This window comes from Lemur catta, chromosome 6 (genome assembly GCF_020740605.2).
Source record: "Lemur catta isolate mLemCat1 chromosome 6, mLemCat1.pri, whole genome shotgun sequence".
Lineage (NCBI taxonomy): Eukaryota > Metazoa > Chordata > Mammalia > Primates > Lemuridae > Lemur > Lemur catta.
In genome coordinates, this window is record NC_059133.1 from 53203917 (window position 1) to 53223362 (window position 19446).

Here is a 19446-nt window from a genome sequence, read left to right on the forward strand (position 1 = left end):
CGCGCCACGCCCCACGGTCCCGCAACTTGGCCAAGCAGAGGCAGGATGGGTCGCACCCTAATTTTCCTTCTGGAGCTGCGCTAAAGGAACTTCAAGATTCCAAAAGCGCCTAAGTCCAGGGAAAGGTAATGAATGAGGGTGGGGAGAGCGCTCCAAAGCCCGGCCCCCTGGAAGTTGGCCTCGCCCATTAACCAAATCGCTCAACTCCCCTAGCCGGTTGGTTCACTTGGGGGGATTTTCTCTCTGAATGTGAATATTTCTCTCTGTGTATTTTTGAGAGGGAGGGTGTTTTTGCCTCATGTTCAGGCCACCTCAGTTTTCCCGGGACTTGAAACCTCATAATTTGTCCACCCTGCCCAGGAACCCGAGCCCCAGAGGCCGCGTGAAATTGCACTGTCTCCGGCCGATTCCTCCTCCAGACCCGGCGCCGGCCCAGACTCTCCGGGGGATTTGGATGGGGCGGGGGGTAGGGGTTGGTTTCCAGCCTGGGAACAGACCCGGGAGCCCGCCTTTCCACTTCTACCTCGGGAGGGGCTCCCGCACCTGTCGCCGTCCCCTCTGCTGCCCCCCACAGCCGCCTGGGAGAACAGCTGCCTCCCCTTCCACACTGGAGTCTGACCGCGCCGTCCAGGCGGCCGCAGTTCCCGCCGCTCTTCTGGGGACCCAGATGGGCACATGGTCCCCACCACAGGCGCCCACACCCTCCCGGGTGCCAAGTCCAGGCTCTCGCTGGAGAGCAGGAGGATGAGTGGGCAGTGAAGAGGGACACGAAGAGGACACCAGAGACGAATGGCACGGACCCCTGAGACCTCCCGCACCAGCTTGGGCGATCCGGGCCAGAAGGTCGGGCGCTGCCAAAGCCCTGCTAGCCCCCGGTCGGATCCGACCAGCGCCCCCTGGCGCCCAACCTGCGGCAGTGAAGGCCCACATGGCGTTGCATTTCAAACCCTTTAAATTGGCATTCCAGATCTCGCCCGGAGAGCCTAATTATTTTCCCCAGAACTTCAAGCCTGAAGACTTAGAGAACAATTGAGCCTTGATAAAGAAAAATTTCGTCCCTCGCCCCTAGCCAAGACAACTACCTAAAATTCTTTTAACCTGCTCTCTATTGATACACAACCTAGAGGGCCCGTTCTCTGCCTGATAATTCCTGCTTCGCCCTCTTTCGGGAGGTTGACTTCTCCCAGACCACATGTCTTAACAGTCGTAATAGCAACAGCAAAATGGCTAACATATACAGGTACATTCATATGCCATTTCGTTTTCAAAGCATTTCCTCAAATTTAGTGCCTTAGAGAATGTGTCACTTAACATAAAAATTATGTGAGCTAGGCGACATCACTCTCCATTTACAGAACTGGAAACCTGTGACTTCTCCAAGGTCATCCACATGGTGATAGTAGTCCAGGTGATCAGGTGACCAGGAGGAGAAACTCAGGTTTGATTTCTTATGTTTTACTGAGAGTGGAGCTTCATCTGCTCAGAATCAAACGCCCATCAGATAACAGAGCTAAACCACTTAAGGATCTCCACTCTTATCTACTCTCCCCCAGATTAAAGAGTCTTTTATTTTATTACGCCTCCATCTCAACCTAGTGTTCAGGGCCTTGATTTTGAAGGAGAAAACCCTCCTTGGTTTCCTTGTTTATAAACAGTTGTATCTACTTACAAGATTGTTGTTTGGGGGAGCTCTCTGAACCATTGTTAGAGTGCTGCCCCACTTTAAAGAAAAAAAAAAGATTGTTGTTTGGACTTAATGAGAAAAGGCAGGTAGAGCTCTGAATTACTGTGTTGTGCTCAACCTTTAAGAAGCATTCAAGGAAGGCCAGCTGTATCTATTCTCTTTATCCCCAACCCCATCTTTAACACTCCCAACTAGATCCCAAGATATGTTTGCTGTTATCTATTCATTCTTCAACACTTAGAGAAACATCATGCTAAGCACCCAGGATAAACACAGTGGCTAAAAATGCCATGTAACTGGCCATCCCTGTTGGGTGCTGCCCTGATTAAATAAATGAAAGAAGGGAGGCTTATTTATGAATGCTCTCTGCAGTTTTCCGGCATCCCTTTATTTTTCCTTACTCTTAGCTGATGGCTTTGGTTCTTATTTAACTGTGAAAATAAAAGTAGTCAAAAGAAACATCCTTATCTTCCTACCACTAATCCTGGCCAATTTACCTCCATCCTCATCTATATACTTTTGGGGTTTTTTCTTTTCTTTTTTTCTTTTTCTTTTTTATTTTTTTGAGATGGAGTCTCACCCTGTCACCTGGGCTAGAGTGCCATGGCATCAGCCTAGCTTATAGCAACCTCAAAGTCCTGGGCTCAAGCGATTCTTCTGGCTCAGCCTCCAGAGTAGCTGGGACTACAGGTGCGGCCACCACACCTGGCTAATTTTTCTATTTCTAGTAGAGATGGGGTCTCGCTCTTGCTCAGGCTGATCTCAAATTCCTGGCCTTAAGTGATCCTCCCACCTCAGCCTCCTGAGTAGCTGAGATGACAAGCACTAGCCACTGCCCAGCTCTTCTGTATACTCTAATTTCCATCTTGTTACAATGAATTGTCCTTGCTTCTATTTAAAGCCAACTGTCACTCCTCCATTCCTATCTCCACCCTCACCCCAACATTCCAGTTCTACACTGAACATTCCAGTTCTACACCGGAGACCATTCCTTCCTGCCTACCTAAGGAATGCTTTTCCTGCAGTATCCCCTTTCTCCTGTATTATCAGTTTTTCTCTCTACTGGATCATGTGCATTAGCATACAAACATGCTATAATATCTCCATCTTTCTTTCTTTCTTCCTTTCTTTTCTCTTTCTTTCTTGCTTTTTTTTTTTTTGAGACAGGGTCTCCTTAGGGTCTCTTTATATCACCCATGTTGGTCTCAAACTCAATGGTCCTCCTGACTCAGCCTCCCAAGTAGCTGAGATTGCAGGGGCAAAGGCTCTTCCATCTTAAAAACCAAAACAAAACAAACTTTCTTTGACCCCATGGCCTTCTAGTCCCTTGCTCCTAACTGCTGCAAGGTGTTCTATTATGTAGATCCTTATACTTTACTTGTTCATTACCCTAGTGACGAACCCTTAGATTGCCTCCAACTTTCAGCTGCCACAAGCGATGGTGTAATTAATATCCTTGTACTTGCGTCCTTTGATTCTATGAAAATTTCTTGTGCATATTGACCTCCGCATTCTCTGGAATGACTGCACCAGTCTACATTCCCACCACCAATGGTGAGATTTCTACATCCTAACTTCCTTGCCAATACTTGACATTATTCAAGTTTCTAATTTTTTAATTTGTGATGGGTTTAAAATGATATCTTTTTGCAATTTTAACTATTAATATGTTTGCACATCTCAAATTCTTTCTTACTTTTGGTTTTTCTCTTTTATGAATTGCCTATTATATCTTCCCAATCTTTTATCATTAACTCTGTCAATAATATTGTTCATTAAACAGAAATTCTTAATTTTTCTATAATCTAGTCAATTTTATTTCTTATGTTTTGTGATTTTTTTTTTTTTTTTGGAAAAAAATTAACATTTTCATTTATTTCTTTTTCTGAAACAGATACTTTAGGTCGCCTAAAGGCTGGTCCCTCCATTGGGGGCTACACCTCTTTACTTTGGTGTGATGGACCCAATGTTTCACTTCTGACAATTTTAACAAGGTGTGGGTTGTTAGAGGCACTTCGTAGGGTCTCTTCCACTTCTCTGCTTCCAACTGGGGCAGGGACCTGAAAGAGGCAAGCTCAAGTATAGTGGCTAGCACCTGACCCACGCATTTGACATATTGTTTTACTCTTTTTCTTTTACTCATGGTTATATTACCATACTTACCTCAGGGTGCTAGGAAGAGTCAGTCTCTCATAAACCATTTCTTAGGGGTTTAACTTAAGCCTGCTTCTAAAGAGCTACCCTTATCCAGAGGAGGGCAAACGGCAATATCTTACCCCACCTTAGATGGGTTTCCTGCATCAATTCCAGGATGTGTACAATTTCTGTTCTAGGTGTGGGGCTTTGTTTACTTGCTGGGTTACCTCTGCTACAAAGGAGGGTCTATTTTCACTCTTGTGAAATGTCCATGGCCCCGTGGTGTGTGCTCCTGGGTCCTGTTGGCAATGGGATATCTGCTGATGTCCTCGCTGTAGGAGGAGGAGCTACTGAGCCATCTCCGTAGCTGGCTGTCCACAGCCTCCATCACCAGCATGTTATTCTCCATTTACTTGGCCTCTTTCCCTGAACTGTTGATGCCCATCATCCTGTCGTCCCCTGAGGCCTGTTCCTGTACACATGCAGGAACTCGGCAAAAGCCCTGTAGCTCCTGGTAGGAGCCCATCTCAGAGTGAGTTCCTCCAGAAGGATTCCAGTAACCTTATGCTTCTTTCTTTCCTCTGGGGAGGACAAGTCTCTACTAAGCCTGAAGAGGTATCCACCAATACAAGCCTAGGCATCTGAGTAAAACTGCCAATCATTGAAAAGGCTCCCTGTGTAGCAGATCACCTTTCTGTCCTTGGACTGCCCCAAGCACATAAACGGTTGTAAATGGGGTCTTCTCAAATGAGGTCCCATCAAATCCACCAAATCCATCAAGGCATCATCATCAAGGCTCCCAGCTCCCAATGTGTGCATTCGTGTACATGCCTCATAAGAGGCTGAACCAAAGCTTTGGGTAGAATACGAGTCTATGAAAATTCTGTCTCCATTTAGCTGTGCTATCCCAAATGTCAGAGCACCAGTCTTTAGTTTTTAAGGGGGTCTAAATCTAGCAGGGGTATCATGACCCCAAGGAACAGATCACCTCCAGTGGCCTCCTTAGCAGCTCTGCCAGTGGCCTGACTTCTTTTTGCCATGCTGGCCACCTGCTTGGGCTCAGTCACAGCCTGTATTGAGGCCATTATTTCAGTGGCATATTTAATATTCTTATTTCCTGCTGTCAGGAGACCCCTTTTCTTTCAAATGGCACTATGAGCATGCACAATCATAAAAGCATATTTAAAATCCATATAAATGTTTACCTTTTTCTCTTAATAGCTGCAACTCAGCTTCCTGGGCTGAAGTCCCAAGTGGCAGTGCCACTGCCGTGATCACTGCACATACAGCCCCTCGTCCATAAAGCTGCTCCCGTAAGTAAAAAAGATCCCAATCTTGCTCTGGCATTGGCTGATCTGGCAGATCCATCCTGCTAGAATACACAGCCTCCAGAACCTCTAAACTTGATTTCTTTTTTTTTTAGAGATGTGTCTCCTTATGTTGCCCAGGCTGGAGCAAAGTTGGCATGATAATAACCTCTAATTCCTGGCCTCAAGGATTCTCCTCCCTTAGCCTCCCAAGTAGCTGGGACTACAGGCACACACTACATCACCAGCTGATTTTGATATTTTTATATATGTATTTATCTATTTTTTAACTTTTTTTTCTTTTTTCTTTTAAATTTTATTTAAAATTTGAGACAGAGTCTCGCTGTGTTGCCTGGGCTAGAGTGAGTGCCATGGTGTAAGCCTAGCTCACAGCAACCTCAAACTCCTGGGCTTAAGCGATCCTACTGCCTCAGCCTCCCCAGTAGCTGGGACTACAGGCATGTGCCACCATGCTTGGCTAATTTTTTCTATATATATATATTTTTATTTGGCCAGATAATTTCTTTCTATTTTCAGTAGAGACGGGGTCTCGCTCTTGCTGAGGCTGGTCTCGAACTCCTGACCTCGAGCAGTCCAGCCGCCTCGGCCTCCCAGAGTGCTAGGATTACAGGCATGAGCCACCGCGCCCGCCTTAACTTTTTTTTCATTCCTTACAGACATCTTGCAGATCTTGATATTTTAAAAGACATTCTTTCCCACCCCTGCATCACAGACTTCATTGATGTATAGTTGATATATCTCTAAGTAAAGTTTTAGTTTTACCCTAGAAAATTTCACATTTATTTAGATTGTTTTGTTTTGTTTTTAGAGACAGGGTCTTGGTCTGTTACCCAGGCTGGAATGCAGTTGGGGCCATCATAGCTCACTATAACCTCAAACTCCAAACTCCTAGGCTCAAGAAATCCTCTTGTGTCAGCTTCCCCAGTAGCTGGGACTAGAAGTGTGCTGGCTAATTAAAAAAAAAAAAGTTTTTATGGAGACAGGGTCTTGCTGTGTTGCCTAGGCTGGTCTTGAACTCCTGGTCTCAAGCATCCTCCCACCTTGATATGCGAAACTTCTGGGATTACAGATATAAGCCACTGTACCCAGCCTCCTTTTAAGTATTTTATAATTTCCTGTCTTCTTTACTTTTATTTTTTTTATAGACAGGGTCATGCTCTGCTGCCCAGGCTGGTCTCCCAAAGTGCTGGGATTACATGTATGAGCCACCATGCCTGGCCCCTGACTTCTTTTTTAACCCAAATTACTTAATAGTATATGTTTTTAGTTTCTATACATTTGGGTTTAAAGGCTATCTTTTTTTTTTGTTTGTTTTGTTTTTGAGACAGAGTCTCCCTCTGTCACCCAGCCTGAAGTGCAATGGCATCATCATAGCCCATTGCAACCTCAAACTCCTGGACTCAAGCGATCCTCCTGACTCAGCCTCCCGAATGGCTGGGACTACAGGCATGCACTACCATGGCCAGCTAATGTTTCTATTTTTGTAGAGATTGGGTTTTGCTCTTGCTCAGGCTTGTCTCAAACTCCTGACCTCAAGCTATCCTGCCTTGGCCTCCCAGAGTGCTAGGATTACAGGCATGAGCCACCACACTGGGCCTTAAAAGCTATCCTTTAATTACTAATTTCTCATGTTGTTACATTATAGTCATAAAACATAGGCCTTGTAATATTGATTCTTCAAAATATAGTATTAAGGCTGGAGGATTGTTTGAGCCCAGGAGTTGGAAGCTGCAGTGAGCTATGATGACTCCACTGTACTTCAGCCTGGGTAAGATGCCGTCTCAAAAATAAAATAAAAAATAAATAAATACCTTTCCGTCTGGCGGCAGCCATCAGGTAAGCCAAGATGGGCGCATACAAGTATATCCAGGAGCTATGGAGGAAGAAGCAGTCTGATGTAATGCGCTTCCTTCTGAGGGTCGGCTGCTGGTTAATACCGCCAGCTCTCTGCGCTCCACAGGGCTCCCCGCCCCACCCGCCCGGATAAAGCGCGCAGACTGGGATACAAGGCCAAGCAAGGTTATCTCGTATATAGGATTCCTGTGCGCCGTGGTGGCCGCAAACGCCCAGTTCCTAAGGGTGCGACCTATGGCAAGCTTGTCCATCATGGTGTAAACCAGCTAAAGTTTGCTCGAAGCTTTCAGTCGGTTGCAGAGGAGCGAGCTGGACGCCACTGTGGGGCTCTAAGAGTCCTGAATTCTTACTGGGTTGGTGAAGATTCCACGTACAAATTTTTTGAGGTTATGCTCATTGATCCATTCCATAAAGCTATCAGAAGAAATCCTGACACCCAGTGGATCACCAAACCGGTCCACAAGCACAGGGAGATGCGTGGGCTGACATCTGCAGGCCGCAAGAGCCGTGGCCTTGGAAAGGGCCCTAAGTTCCACCACACTATTGGTGGTTCTCGCCGTGCAGCTTGGAGAAGGTGCAATACCCTCCAGCTCCACCGTTACTGCTAATATAATGTTTGTAAAATTCATACCTAATAAACAATTTAGGACGGTCAAAAATAAATAAATAAATAAATAAATAACTATATAAATGGATAAATAAAATAAAAACAAAATGTACTATTAAGGCTTTCTTTGTAACTTAGTACATAGTCATTTATTGTAAATGTTTCACATGTGCCAGAAAAAGTATATTATCTGTTAGCTGTAGAAATCTTCATGTATAAAGATAGAACTTGTAAATTGTATTATTCAGATCTTGTATATCTCTGCTTATTGTTTATCTTCTTGATCCATCGGTTTCTAAGAGAGCTATGTAAATGTTTCCAGTATCAATAGATTTATTTTTTTCCTTCCTAAATTTGTCAATTGTTTTGTAAACATAAAATGAGGATAATAATAATACTTTCTCATAGGGTTGTAATGGAGATTGTGAGCTGATACATGAAAAACCTATAGAACATGCCTGACATGTAGAAGGTACTCAATAAAGTTAACTATTACTATTGGTATATTTTGAATCTATATTACCAAGTACATTTATGATGATCATATTTTCTTGCTTTCTTATTTATTTTATCATTATGTAACACTTTCCCTTTTGTAGCATAATTTTTTGCCTGAATTTTGTCACATACTAAAATCTCAATTTACTTTTGGATTATTTTTTACCCGGTAAAGCTTGTCCCTTGATCACAGAGTTTCCAAGGAAGCCAATTCTAAGGTGGAAATTAGAGTGCAGGAAGTTTATGAGTGAGTGCTCTTGGGATCAACACTTGCAGGAAAGGACAGAAGGAAGCAGGATTGGGCAGAAGTTGGGCTGCAGAGTAAACACAAGGCTTCAGCTAACCCTGAAGGGAACTCTGAAATAGGGTTACTATGCCACCCTCTGGAGAGCAAGTGTCTTACCAAGGCATCTGGCACACTTGCCATTTCCTGCTTAACCGGTCCAATTTGCATGATGTTATCAGTGTAGTAGATCAATACAGTGATGTTTTGAGAGACCTCCAGCTGGTTAGGTCTCTTCAGATTATTTTATGACAGAGGGCGGGAGAGTTAACATAGCCCTGGGGCAAGACTATAAATGTTATTGCTGTCCTTTCTGAGTGAATGTAAACTGTTTCTGCTCTCCTTTCTGATAGGAAAGAATGGAAAAGAATTCACTTGCCAGATTAATGGCTGCACACTATGTACTTGAGGCCTTGTTAATTGGCTTTAGCTATGATATTACATACAGCAAAGCAGCTATATAACTAGGGCTACTACTTAGTTGAGTTTGCAGTAGTTCTCTACCATCCTCCAGGATCTCTCTGGGTTTTGTAGGGACCAGATTGGTGAATTAAATGAAGATATGCTGGGGACTGCTATCTTTGTACCCTTTAAGTCTATGCTGTCGGATACGGTAGCCACTAACCACAAGTATCCATTTCAAGAAATTGCAAAAAAAGAACAAGGCTGGTCCTGGTGGCTCACCTCTGGGAGGCTGAGTCAGGAGGATTGCTTGAGGACGGCAGTTTAAGACCAACAACAGCAGGATCTCTCTACAAAAATGGAAAAATTAACCTGGCATGGTGGTGCACACCTGTAGTCCCAGCTACTCAGGAGGCCAAGGCAAGAGGATACCTTGAGCCCAGGAATTGGAAATTGCAGTGAGCTATGATGATACCACCATACTCTAGTCCTGGCAACAGAGCAAGACTGTCTCAAAAAAAAAAAAAAAAAAAGGAAAGAAAGAACAAATTTACTCAAAGAATACAGAAAAAAATAAATAATAAAGAAACAGAAACTAATAAAACACAAAATAAATGTACATTATTGAAGATCAGCAAAGCTAAGTTTGTTCCAATATCAAGAATAAAAAAGGAGGCTGGGCACGGTGGCTCACACCTGTAATCCTAGCACTGTGGGAGACCGAGGTGGGTGGATAGTTTGAGCTCAGGAGTTCAAGACCAGCCTGAGCAAGAGCAGGACCCTGTCTCTACTAAAAAAAATAGAAAGAAATTAGCTGGACAACTAAAAATATATAGAAAAAATTAGCCGGGCATGGTGGCACATGCCTGTAGTTCCAGCTACTCGGGAGGCTGAGGCAGGAGGATTGCTTGAGCCCAGGAGTTTGAGGTTGCTGTGAGCTAGGCTGATGCCATGGCACTCTAGCCCAGGCAACAGAGTGAGACTCTGTCTCAAAAAAAAAAAAAAAAAAAAAAAAGAATAAAAAAGGAGACTTCTTACAGATCCTATAGATAATAAAGTAACTGTATGAATACCGTCATAAAAATAAATTTGAGGCTCGGTGTGTTGGCTCATGTCTATAATCCCAGCACTTTGGGAGGCTGAAGCAAGAGGATTGTTTGACATGAGTAGTTTGAGATCAGCCTGGGCAACATAGTGAGACCCTGTCTCTACAAAAAATTAAAAAATTAGCCAGGCATGGTGGGATGTGCCTATAGTCTCAACTACTTGGGAGGCTGAGGCAAGAGGATTGCTTGAGCCCAGGAGTTTGAGGTTACAGTGAGCTATGATGATGTGACTGCATGCCAACCTGGATAACAGAGCTAGACCCTGTCTCTGAAAAACAAAACAAAATAAATAAATTTGAAAATTTAGTTGAAATAAATGCACACTTAGGAAAATGAAACTTACCTAAACTTACCCAAGAAGTAATAGAAAATCCTAAATGGTCCTAAAACTATTGAAGAAAAAAAATTTTTTTTTGAGCCACCATGCTGGCCTGATTTTAAAAACTTATTAACAGGCTGGGTGCAGTGGCTCATGCCTGTAATCCTAGCACTCTGGGAGGCCAAGATGAGGGAGGAGGATCTCTTGAGCTCAGGAGTTCAAGACCAGCCTGAGGAAGAACAAGACCCCATCTCTACTAAAAAAAAATAGAAATAAATGGCCGGGCGCGGTGGCTTACGCCTGTAATCCTAGCCCTCTGGGAGGCCGAGGCTGGTGGATCGCTCGAGGTCAGGAGTTTGAGACCAGCCTGAGAGAGACCCCTGTCTCTACTAAAAAAATAGAAATAAATTATCTGGACGACTAAAAATATATATAGAAAAAATTAGCCGGGCATGGTGGCGCATGCCTGTAGTCCCAGCTGCTTGGGAGGCTGAGGAAGAAGGATTGCTTAAGCCCAGGAGTTTGAGGTTGCTGTGAGCTAGGCTGATGCCATGGCACTCACTCTAGCCTGGGCAACAAAGTGAGACTCTGTCTCAAAAAAAAAAAAAAAGAAAGAAAGAAAGAAAGAAATTAGCTGGACAACTAAAAATATATATAGAAAAAAATTAGCCAGGCATGGTGGCTCATGCCTATAGTCCCACAGCGGAGGATTGCTTGAGTCCAGGAGTTTGAGGTTGCTGTGAGCTAGGCTGACGCCAGGGCACTCTAGCCCAGGCAATAGAGTGAGATTCTGTCTCAAAAGTAAATAAATAAATAAGAAAGATCTCAAATCAGTAACCCAACTTTGTACCTCAAAGAACTAGAAAAAGAAGAGCAAAGTAAACCCAAAGCTAGCAGAAGGAAGGAAATAATAAAGATTAGAACAGAGATCAAAGAAATAGTGAGTAGAAAAACAATAGAGAGAAGTGAGAGAATACCGCTGTCCACCTATTTCCTTAGGATACTTCTCATGCCATATTTTAAGATGTGACTTTCGGCAGAAGGATGAGCTCAGTAGAAAAAGGAAAAAAGAAAAAAAGATGTTACTATTGTTCTTTTGTGTTGACTGATGACATCTTTGTCAATCCACAAATTAAATATTAGTAAAATATGTATTAGATAAAATAAATATGAATTGAGCATTTAATATTTTCTTCTCCACCCTAATGGATTTTCTCATACCTCCTAATACAGGTGGTCCCCTAATTGGAGACTGTTGGTCCATATTTGCTTGTTCTACTTCCTTATCTCCTATTCTCTCCTGAGCCCTTTCTAAATAAGTTTTGTTTCCCTATTCCACTGGATTTGCTCTTGTCCAACTCAATGGTCAGTTCTCATCTTACCTGACTTTTCAGCAACATTTGGCCAGTTTATCATTCTCTTCCTCTTTTTTTTTTTTTTTTTGAGACAGAGTCTCACTCTGTTGCCCGGGCTAGAGTGCCATAGCATCAGCCTAGCTCACAGCAACCTCCAATTCCTGGGCTCAAGCAATCCTCCTGCCCCAGCCTCCTGAGTAGCTGGGACTACAGGCATGAGCCACCATGCCTGGCTAATTTTTTCTATCTGTATTTTTAGTTGTCCAGCTAATTTCTTTCTAAGTTTTTGGTAGAGATGGGGTCTTGCTCTTGCTCAGACTGGTCTCAAACTCCTAACCTTGAGCGATCCTCCCGCTTCGGCCTCCCAGAGTGCTAGGATTACAAGGGTGAGCTACCACACCCAGCCCACTCTCTTTCTCTTGAAACAATTACTTTTCTACTAAGCTACCACATTTTCCTGATTTTCCTCCTATATCACTGCCTGTATTTCCTTTGCTTTAAATATATCTTCCTCTCCTTTCTGACCTTCTAAAAAATATTAATTGGTCATCATTAGAAAATGACAGGGAACCAATCCATTATTTTGAAAACTCTAGATAAAGTATCAAACATTTATCTGCCTTTCTTTTTTTTCTTTTCTTTTCTTTTTTTTTTTGGAGACAGAGTCTCACTCTGTCACCCAGCTACAGTGCAGTGGCATCATCATAGCTCACTGCAACTGCAACCTCCAACTCCTGGGCTCAAGCAATCCTCCTGCCTCAACCTCCTGAGTAGCTGGGACTACAGGCACACGCCACTGCGCCCAGCTAATTTTTATATTTTTTTAGTAGAGATGGGATCTGGTTCTTGCTCAGGCTGGTCCCGAACTCCTGAGCTCAAGCGATCCTCCCACCTGGGCCTCCCAGAGTGCTAGGATTACAGGCATGAGCCACCTTGGCAGGTCTTATCTGCGTTTCTTATATGAACTATACATTAGAATAGCAACTAAAACAAGAGGAACTTTCTCATTATAAAAATATGCTAACTAATAAATGAAGAAGGGGTAATACATTTAGAATATCACTACTTTTTAAAGTTCTAATGAGTTTATAGATTTAGGCTTTGAGCCTAAATCAATAGCTGAGAACATCACAAAAAGAGATACCAGATGTCATGTGCCTCCTGATGGAAGAACTCAGTACCCTCTGTGAAGTCCAAAATAATCAAATCTGAATTTGATTAAGCCTCTTTATTCAATATCAATTTATGAGAAATTGGTATTGAATTGAGACAGACGAAAGATACTGCGCAATCACCAAAATCCACAGTGCAGGAAATTTTACAGGACAACAATCCAGTTTTTTTTTTTAACAAATAAATTGCAAGAGAAAAAAAACCCAGATGATAAATGGATGATTTGTTTGTCTATTTCCTTGAACACCCCCAGGATAGGAAATGCCTGAGACGGTCACTGCAGGGTTGGGCTGCAGAGAGTTAGAAATGTTTTCATTTTCTGAAAGCATATTAACTTCTTTAAAAAAATAAAAAGTCTGGTTTTATATGTTTAAAGTGTATCTTGAAGGATACACAAGAAACTGGCTCTAGGAAGGGGAAGTGAATGTGAGATATCACTATTTTTTCTTTTGTACCTTTTATGTTTTGTTCATGTTTTATGTTTTATGTGATCAAAAAATAAAATAATTGGAACTGAAAGAAGAGAAATTTTCAAACAGTGTTGTGTTTCTCTGTAACTTCTACTGAGCAGGTCTAGTTCTATCCTCTGGTTAATCCCCCTTCTATCTAACAACATTTCAGATCTTTTGAAAATGTCTCTCCCTTCCTCTTTAGTTTTCTTTTATAAAATATATATATGTATGTATTTTTATTAGAGTCAGGGTTTCGCTATGTTGCCCAGGCTGGCCTTGAACTCCTAGGCAAAGGATTCTCCTGCTTCAGCCTCCTAAGTAGCTAGGCGACACGTGTGTGACATCATGCCCAGCTCCCCTTAGGTTTCCTTTTTCCAGCTAAACGTCTCCAGGTCCTCTCAGTGTGTTTCAAGTGATCCAGTTAACAATCACTCCTCTATTACCCTTACCTCTTTTAGCTGTACCTGGTCCAGTGTGTCAATGTGGATAGCCCAGCACTGAATACCACATTATTGGGGAGACTATCATTTAGCACATTCTGAATGTTATGTCTATTAATGGAGCCAAAGAGTAAGTTAAATTAAATGACCCAGCAATTCCACCCCTGAGCATATACCCAAGAGAAATGAAAATGAGTCCCCACCAAAACTTGTACATGAATGTTTACAGTAGCATTATTCAGTATAGCCAGAACATAGAAACAACCCAAATGTCCATCAATGGAAGGATAATGGATAAACAAATGTGGTATATCCATATAATGGAATATTATTTAGCCATTAAAAATGGAGTACCAGTAAACGCTATGACTTGGAAGAACCTTGAAAACATTATGCTAAGTAAAAAAGCCAGTCGCAAAAGTTTATATATTATAGGATTACATTTATATGAAAGTCCAGAAAAGGGTAATCTATAGAGGCAGTAAGGAGATTAGTGGTTGCTTAAGGCTGGGGAAGAGGCCAGGCACAGTGGCTCACACCTGTAATCCTAACACTCTGAGAGGCCGAGGTGGGAGGATAGCTTGAGCTCAGGAGTTTGAGGCCAGCGTGAGCAAGAGTGAGACCCCATCTCTACTAAAAATAGACTAAATCAGCATGGCTTGGCGGTGCACACCTGTTGTCCCAGATACTCGGGAGGCTGAGGCAGGAGGATTGCTTGAGCCCAGGAGTTTCAGGTTGCTGTGAGCTAGGCTGACCCCATAGCACTCACCCAGGCAACAGAGTGAGACTCTGTCTCAAAAAAAAAAAAAAAAAAAGGCTGGAGAAGAAAGGCAATGGGGGATAGAAGGCTGATAGCTAAAAGGCATGGAGTTTCTTTTTGAGGTGATGAAAATATTCTAAAATTGATAACAATGATAGTTGCATGTATCTGTGAATTTACTAAAACTCTTGAATTATACAATTTAAATGGGTGAATTGTATAGTATAATATATTAACTATATCTCAAGCTATATTTTAAAAAGTAAATTAACATTTTTGGTGAATTTCATCACAGTATCACTTTATATATTGTTTATATAACTGTATAAGTTATTATTAAACCAGCCTATAATTATTCATCAATTGTGAATTGGGGTCCTGTATGAAAGAGCTTTTATTTATCTCTACTAATTTTCATCTTTTTTAGATTCAACTCTTTTCTGGCCATTCTATTGCCTTTTGAATTCTTACTACGTCTTACACTGTGTAAGCTATCTGAAAATCAGATGATTATAATTCAATTTTTTACTCATTTATGCACAAATGCTGCATTATTTCCATAGATTCTAATCCCTGGTCTCTAGTCTTGCCTTCTATAATTCATTCTTTATTCTACAGTTTGTGATGTTTCTCAAAAACCAAAGAGTTCTCATCAGACTACTCCCTTGCTTAAAATCTTTTAATGGATTTTCATTGCCCTCAGGATAAAGTACAAACTCCTTCACTGCTTTACAAAGCTCTGCACTGACCTGGCCCAACCCCTCCAGTTTTATCTTTTTTTTTTTTTTTAACCTGGAGCCACACCCAAGAAGCCTTGAGCAAGTGGACTCTCCTCCAGTTTTATCTATTACTACTTCTCTAGCCCACTTTATGTACCTGCCACAAACCACCTCTTTTCTCTCAGCCTCTAAATATGGTGCTTTTCCTGGAACATTTTGCTTTCAACAAATATTAGCTCCTACTGTATTGCCAGCTCATTCCTGAGCTCTCATGGCACAAACAATCTAGGGAGAAAGAGATCATAGACAAGTACACATATTACTACAACATGAGACAAGAATGAAGCACAAGCAGGATCCAATAAAAGAATAACTGAGGCCTGGAGTGGTGGCTCATGCCTGTAATCCTAGCACTCTGGGAGGCTGAGGTGGGAGGTATGCTTGAGCTCAGGAGTTTGAGACCAGCCTGAGCAAAAGTGAGAACCTGTCTCTATGAAAAATAGAAAAATTAGCTGGGCATGGTGGCATGTGCTTGTCATCCCAGCTGCTCGGGAGGCTGAGGCAAGAGGATCACTTGAGCCCAGGAGTTGGAGGTTGGAGTGAGCTATGATGATGCCACTGCACACTAGCCGGGGCAACAGAGCGAGACTCTGCCTCCAAAAAAAAGAAAAGAATAACTGGGGTGGGGTATGTTTGGTGGTGGCGGGAAGATGGCAGCAGCATTGGCAGACTAGTTTTGGGATTTCTCAGTGGGATTTCCCACTAAAACAAAACCAGAACCAAAACAGCAACTAAATCACTGAGAGAGGAATCAAAATTGAGTAGGACAGGGACAATACAGACAAAGGAAGAGAAGGTTCAGACAAAGATGGAGTAGGGGCCTGGTGCACTCTGGGAGGCTGAGGTAGGAAGATTGCCTGAACCCAGGAGTTTGAGGTTGCTGTGAGCTATGATGATGCCACTACACTCTACTCAGGGAGACAGAGCAAGACTCTGTCTCCAAAAAAAAAAAAAAAAAGGCAACGAAAGAGTATTTAGTTAAATTCTATACAAAGTACTATAAGAAAAAAGAGGCCGGGCGCGGTGGCTCACGCCTGTAATCCTAGCCATCTGGGAGGCCGAGGCGGGTGGATCGCTCGAGGTCAGGAGTTCGAGACCAGCCTGAGGGAGACCCCGTCTCTACTAAAAATAGAAAGATATTATCTGGACAACTAAAAGTATATACAGAAAAAATTAGCCGGGCATGGTGGTGCATGCCTGTAGTCCCAGCTACTCGGGAGGCTGAGGCAGGAGGATTGCTTAAGCCCAGGAGTTTGAGATTGCTGTGAGCTAGGCTGACGCCACGACACTCACTCTAGCCCGGGCAGCAAAGTGAGACTCTGTCTCAAAAAAAAAAAAAAAGAAAATAAGGAACAGAAAAATATCTCTACAGATAAAGCATGCCAGAGAGAGAGATGCTCACAAAACACATGAAAATTATAACATTTTATTTCAAAGTGAGCTAAAAGACGTTAAGAAAGTGATATGAGACTTGAAATTCCAAAAATTCAAAAATGAAGTAACAGAGCTTAAGAAAAAATCAGAAGTAAAAGAAAGAATATTTTAGAAATGAAGACTAAACTATAGGAACATAAGAACAAGTAAACACAACAAATAATGCCTTAAGAGAAATAAAATATGAAAAAGAAGGGAATTTTTAAAAATAAACAAGAGGCAGGGTATACCGACTTACACCTGTAATCCCAGCACTTTTGGGAGGTCAGGCGGGAGGATCATTTGAGGCCAGGAGTTGGAGACCAGCCTGAGCAACAAGTGAGACCCCAATTCTACAAAAAATTAAAAAATTATATCAAGCAGAGTCTTACGGAAAAAGAAAAAAAAATTAGCTGGACGTGGTAGTGTACGCTTGTAGTCCCAGCTACTCAGGACGCTGAGGCAGGAGGATCTCCTGAGCCCAGGAGATGGAGGCTGCAGTGAGCTATGATTGTACCACTGCATTCCAGCCTAGAGACAGAGCAAGCTTCCATCTCTAAAAACAAACAAACAAAAAACAGTCCCGTGAAGTGTAACTATTCTCATTTTTAAATGAAGTTTGGAGGTTTAAATAGTAATTTGCCCAAAGTCACTGCACAAGGCTACCATATAGCAAAAGAAGGATTCAAATCAAGTCTGTCAGACTCCAAAGCTAGGCTCGTAACTGCTGCACTATACTGCCCCCTGAGGTACTGACCTTGACCAGGTCTGCCTTCCCACCCCGATGTCACCTTTAACTCTAACTGTAGCCTGAAGAATTGCCCTTACTTTCATCCAGGGGGCCTGGATCAGGACAAGCTGTGTAGAAAAAGATGTGTTCTCAAGAACTTCTCTTTGGGCCGGGCGCGGTGGCTCACGCCTGTAATCCTAGCCCTCTGGGAGGCCGAGGTGGGTGGATCGCTCGAGGTCAGGAGTTCGAGACCAGCCTGAGCGAGACCCCGTCTCTACTAAAAATAGAAATAAATTATCTGGCCAACTAAAAATATATATAGAAAAAATTAGCCGGGCATAGTGGCTCCAGCTACTCGGGAGGCTGAGGCAGTAGGATCGCTTAAGCCCAGGAGTTTGAGGTTGCTGTGAGCTAGGCTGACGCCACGGCACTCACTGTAGCCTGGGCAACAAAGTGAGACTCTGTCTCAAAAAAAAAAAAAAAAAAAAAAAAAAAGAACTTCTCTTTGGGGGCTGAGGAGGTCGGAGGGAGACTCTGTATTCCTCCTCCCCATCCCAATTTCCTTCGCTCCCGGTGATCCCCACCCCCATCTCAATGCCTTTGGGCCTCTCTCCCCTTGCTGCCTAGCCACATACCTGAAATGAGGAATGCAGCAGGGACCTGAGACAGGGGAGCAAAGGTCAGGAAAATAGCCTTGGGGAGGAGCTGTGAAGTCAGGGTCCCTGAACCTGTGGACAAGTGAGCTGGGACTCCAGGTCCCACTGCACACTTGCCTTGTGAGGCATCATGTCCTCCAGGGCTCAGCTGTCCTTATCCCTGTTCATGCACAGTCACCACAAAGGAGGACTCCAGGTTACCCCACGTCTCCCAGATTCTAATTCCCATGCAGCCTTTTTTGACCCCATTTTGCACTCTTACCTTATCTCCTGAAACCCTTTCACAGCCCTTGGAACTTAGGGTTCCTCATCAGTAAAATCTCCCAAATTCAACATTCTGTTCACCATCTGTTCTAAAGTACGGCCTGCAGACCGATTGCATCAGAATCACCTGGGACACTACTAAAATGCAGATTCCTGGACCCTACCCCACTCTTTGAATCATGCTTTTTGGAGATGTAGCTTAGAACTCTGTATTTTATTTAAATAGCATAGGCAATTCTAAAAGAGATTATTCATTCATTTCTGACTTTTCCATAGTCAGAGTATATTTCTTCATCCACAAATGTTGACGACCTGCTTTATGTCAGGCAATATAATTGACCAACCACTGTCCCTAACTTCATGAGTTTACAGCTCAGGAGACATTTCCTATGGATGTTTGTAGGATGACTTTGGTTGGTACATAAATTTTTTTTTTAATTTAAAAGCTATGTAGTTTTATTATTATCATTATTGTTTCTCTATTTTTTATCTTTTGGAGACAGGGTCTCGCTGTCACCCAGGCTAGGGTGTAGTGGCTCACTGTAGCTTCACTTGTAGCTCACTGTAACTTCGAACTGGGTTCAAGCAATCCTCCCACCTCAACCTCTTGAGTAGCTAGGACTATAGGCAGGCGCCACTATGCAATGCTAACTCTAAAAATTTTTTTTTGTAGAGACAGGGTCTCACTATGTTGTCCATGCTGGTTTTGAACTCCTGGCCTCAAGTGATCCTCCCTCCTCAGCCTCCCAAAGTGCTGGGAATACAGATGTGAGCTACTGTGCCTGGTTGGAAAATGATTTATTGAGGTCCTGGACTACCCTTTTCCCCCAGCCCTACAGTCTGGATTTTCATTTTTCTTTGCCTACCTCTGAAACACTTCGCAATATATGAGGAAGAAATTCACTGCCTATCACTATTTAGGTTAATGTCATGATTCTTTAGTTTGCACATTTAGTTTGTTCTTTTGGTAGGTAACTAATAGGTATACAAATGTGCCCATTTCATGTGAGTTTACAAGCTAATAAGCTTATTGAAGGAGACTATTGATTGCCTATGTGCCTGGTATTTTTTTTTTTTTTTGAGTCCAAGACCCCTGTTGCACAGAGCCAGCTGATTAAGAACCTAAAAGGGCAATTTTAGATGTAAATTCCACCTGTGCTGCTTCTAGCTGTGTGACCTTGGGTGAGTTACCTCTCCCTTCAATTTT

At 42.7% G+C, this 19446-nt stretch overlaps 1 pseudogene across 1 annotated transcript; it reads left to right on the forward strand.

The window, feature by feature from the left end:
• The first annotated feature begins 6979 nt into the window (after positions 1-6979).
• Positions 6980-7661, forward strand: LOC123639667 (annotated as a pseudogene). Its single transcript, XR_006735787.1, has one exon. The product of XR_006735787.1 is annotated as a 60S ribosomal protein L15-like (transcript).
• The last annotated feature ends 11785 nt before the right edge of the window (positions 7662-19446 follow it).